The sequence below is a fragment of the Elephantulus edwardii genome, unplaced genomic scaffold (genome assembly GCF_000299155.1).
Source record: "Elephantulus edwardii isolate Elephantulus edwardi_28Jun2011 unplaced genomic scaffold, EleEdw1.0 scaffold00184, whole genome shotgun sequence".
NCBI lineage: Eukaryota > Metazoa > Chordata > Mammalia > Macroscelidea > Macroscelididae > Elephantulus > Elephantulus edwardii.
Window position 1 is genome coordinate 4,958,506 of NW_006399934.1, and position 4,950 is coordinate 4,963,455.

Sequence of the window (4,950 nt, forward strand, 5' to 3'; positions counted from 1 at the left end):
CAGGGGACCAGTAGCTAAATTTATACTAATTAGCTTTTAATCTACTTTTTTCTTTTCTTTTTTTTTTTTAAAGAAAACCGAATTAGGTCCACTTCAATGTCCGCCTGTAAGAAAAGAAAATTTTTTGTTTGGTGGGGATTTTTCAAATGTATATCTCTGTGTTATCAGATGATACAAATATCAAAAGGAAAGTTCTGTTAAAATACCTTTTCAATATGAGAATATATTAGTATAAAATTTAATGAAATATATGCTCTAAAAAAGCAAAATCTTAGTTTACTCCCTTCCCCCCACCTTGTGTGCATTCAGAAAGTATTTGTTATTTTATGCCAAATTACTGGCTATTTGATTGTGAACACATGTTTACAGCTGATTATCCTAGTTTCTAGCTTTTTATATTGAAGATAGTTAGGCTAGAATCTAGACTTACTGCTTTCTTTTTATGAAATTTATATGATGCTGGTAGGTCATATCTCAGTTCTACAAAGCAGAAAAGATAAAAACTGTACTTCATCATAATCTGTCTTAAAAATCAAGGAAGCCAGAGATTATAAATGTCTTGTTTTCACTCATCAATGTCTGATTTAATGTATCCCAAAGTTAGCCAGGGTTAAATGAGCTTGATATTTCTCCCAAAGGGCCATTTATGCTGAAATTGCAGATTTTCGTGAGGAAATTAGAAGAGTATCAAATGGACCAAAAAAAAGTACATCCTATGCAAATCATAGTAGCTATATATCTACTGATCATCTAACAATATACAATAATAATGCTTGCTTTAACATTTCCATCCTGAGCTTGGTAGTAGTAGTTAGTAGCTGATTAACTATTAAGCCCTCAAATTAAAACTTATTTTTCATGTTTGCTCTTTCTAAAAAATAATGTCAGTTCTCTGAAAGTGAATCCATTTTAAGGGATGACCATCAGTCTACCTAGCCTTTAGTTTTTATAGCATAAATTCTAACCCTCTAGATAATGGCTTCTCAACAGTCTTATTGAAATGAAAATAACAATTCACTATATCAGAGTGTGGAGCTCAATATTAGTTTATATGAATTACTGTGCACTTGAGCACCACACTGGGAGTATAACAAGGCTCTGGCTAATTTAGGTATATACTATTTAAATTAAGGCTGTGGTAATTGCTTCATATCTAATAATAATACCTTAAGCAAGGCAAGGAATGAGCAATACTGAGTACATTAAGACCAGTGGACCTGCTATTTATTAGGAACATTAGCATATCTAATTATATTTTTAACATGGCGCCAATTCAGTTTACTATCATGATAAAAAAAAAATTCTACCTGCCCGTTATTGTACTTTTATTTCAGGCTTTTCAAATAACTTCCAATGACATCTTTCTCGTCTTGATGTTTGTGATTATTATCCGGTTTACTAATAAAAATGTATCAGACATGAGTTAAAAAAAAAATAAGGAAAAAGGTGAAATTCTCCCAGATTCATTCTACGAAGCAAACAAATCCTTGATACTAAAGACAGAAAAGACACCACCAAAATAGAAAATGATAGGAATGTATGTATGTACATATATATATATGCAAAAATTCTGAATAAAATCTTGGCCAGTGGAATCCAACGAGATATATATATATATATATATATTCTCCGTGAACAAGTGGTAAGGATGGTTCAACATAAGAAAAACAATCAGTATAATTCATCACATTAACAAAGGAAAGAACAAGAACCACATGATCTTATCAGTTGATGCAGAAAAGGCCTTTGACAAAACCCAACACCTTTTCCTGATTAAATCACTCAACAAAATAGGAATAGAGAGGAATTTTCGCAACATAGTAAAAAGCATATACTCAAACCCAAGAGCCAACATTGTTCTCAATGGAGAGTGATTAAAGGTATGCCCTTTGAGAACAGGAACTAGGTAAGGATGTCCACTATCACCTCTCCTATTCAATATTAATATTGGAAGTCTTAACATATCAATAAGAAGAGAAGGAACTAAGAGGTACTCAAATTGGCAAAGAGGAGATAAAATGATCTCTATGCAGATGGTATGATAGTATACTTAGAAAACCCTAAAGACTCAGCAAGAAAACTACTGGACATAGTCGACCAATTCAGCAAAGTGGCAGGATTCAAGATCAACATACAAAAATGAATTGGATTTCTCTACAGTGACAAAGAAAATACAGAACTGGAGCTAAGAAAAACAACGCTCATCACTATAGTTAATCACAAGCTTAAATATTTGGGAGTAAATATAACTAGAAGCACAAAAGATCTATAAACTTCATTAGAAAAAAGTTTGGAAGAACTCTAGAAGCCCTTAATCCACAACATGAACAGTCTTCCAAGCATCCTGAAAAACCTAAAACCAGGAGAGAATAAAATAGATGAATGGGACCTTCTAAGAATCAAATCCCTATGCACATAAAAAAAAAGGTATTCCATGAAAATACAAATGTATGTATACACTACTAAATTTTACATTTCTAACTAATGTAAATCAGAAGACTATTTATGGTTTTTAAATTGGTCTGAATTAAAGAATGGGGAAGCTAATTAAGAGTAAGAGCCTGTTTACATATTTTGAGTAGCTGGCAGCAACAGATATCACTTAGATTATTTTAGCATTATTTCTTCTGAGCTCCTGATTGCTGGTACCAAGTGTATTGATTGTGGATCCAGGTAAGGTGAAGTCATTGACAGTCTCAATTCTTTCTCTGTCCATCATGATGCTGCCTATTGATCCAGAGGTGAGGACTTTTGTTTTCTTAATGTTAAGATACAACCAATATTGAGGGCTACAATGCAACAAGTCCTTCAAGTCCTCGTCACTTTTAGCAAGTTTGTGTCAATGAAGGTTTATTTTTTTATATTATACTAGTTTATATAAATTTTTATTTTATACTGGTTTACTTACAAAGTTTGTATATACTGTTTTTTCACATCATATCTTTCCCATTTTCTTTAGAAATCCCTCCCTCCATCAAATTGTGTAACCTTATGATTAACTACCCCTGGCCCCACCCCCACCCCTCACCATCCTCATTCTTCTCCTCCCTATCTTGGATCCTCATACACATTCAACAATAATGATCTTATATAGTATTTGTCCTTATGGGACAGAGTTAGTTCACTTAGCATAATCCTCTCCAGTCCCTCCCAAGTTAGGTAATGATTTACAAAAGTATTGCTTCTGCGTGCTGAATAATCCAGTGAAGGTTTATTGATAAATCTTCCTCTAAACCTCTAAACCTGATGCTGTGCTTGTTGGTTTTTTTCCCCACAGAGTCCAGCTTTTAAAATAATTTGCTCAGCATATAGATTAAATAGGTATGAAAAAAATGTTATAACTCTGACGCACACCTTTCTTGGTTTTTAACCATTCAGTGTTCCCTTATTCTGTTCACATAACAGTCTTGTTCTAGGTATAGATTTCACAAAAGCACAATCAACTGTTCTGGGATTCCAATTCTTCTTAATGTTAGCCATAATTTGTTATGACCCACACAAGCAAACCAATGCATTTGAGTCAGAATTGATGTCTTTGAACTGTGATGTTGGAATAGAATGCTGAAGATCCCATGGACTGCCAAAAAACCAAATAAATACGACTTGGAGAATGTGTAGTGTGCTCTTTGGAGACAAAGATGATGAAGTGCTATCACACATATTTTGAGCATGCTGTTATGTGAAGATATTCCTTGGAGGAGAGTATCATGTGAAGGGGTGACAAAATAGAGAAAGACCTTAGACCAAGTGGGTTGACATGGTAACTATGCCAATGGGCTTGAGTGTGTTAGAGATTGTGAGGATAGCATAGGTAGGTCTCAAGCACTGGTGATTCAGTAGTAGAACTGTTACGTTATGAACAATAAATCTGAAACTTACCTTATTTTGGGCTATCCTTAAATTTCTTCCTTAAGTAGCATTCCAATTCTTTAACTGTAGATTTATCTCATTAATTTGAATTGACTGCACAATACTACATTATAAAAACGTGTTTAATCGTGTCACACAGATGCTTCTAATTCTTTGCTAAACAAAAAACCTGCAACGGTTGTCCTTGTACACTCATCTCTGTACAAAATCATAGTAAGATCTTTAAGACAAATTTTCATAAGTTGAATTGATATGCACATTCTGGTTTGCATATGATTTTTACTTCCAAATTATTCTACAAGGTGGCCAGATTAAAGTGACTTGAAAGCATGATATAAAAGTTTTTCTTCCTTGCCTATTTGACAAATAAAAATTATATGCCTGTGGACTTTATATTTTTGTATTTGTAGCATATATGTGTGTTTGTAATCATATGTTAATATGTGTGTCTCTGTCTAGGCCTATTTGTGTGTTTCAGTTGGAGATATTGTTGTATTTGAACAGTTTGTTTTTTAGCTAATGGCTAAGCATTTAAACACTGTATCACTAGGACTCTTCAGTCTTATAATTATTGTTACATATTTTCTAATACAAATTGACTCAACTTTCCATAGTCAACTATCAGTTAGTTCATACTCAAAAGTTGAATCAACAATCTCTTAGTGAGCCCTGATGGTTTAGTTGGAAGATAAAAATAAAAATCTAATCCTGTGTAATTTGCTGTACTTAAAAATCCTCCAGAGCAGCAGGTAGCTAAGAACCACATACCTTTTTATTGACAGTACTACTCCTTACCACTTGGCCAACTGACTGGAAGAGATCTATATTTGTTCCTATCCCAAAGAAAGGTGGCCAAACAGAATGTGGAAACTACGGAACAATCTCACTGATTTCACATGCAAGCAAGATTTTACTGAAGATTATCCAAAAAGGACTGGAACAGCACATCAGCAGAGAACTACCAGAAGTCCAGGCGGGTTTTAGAAGGGGTTGTGGTACGAGGGATATTGTAGCTGATGTTAGATGGATCTTAGCTGAAAGCAGGGAATACCAGAGGAATGTCTATCTGTGTTTCATTGA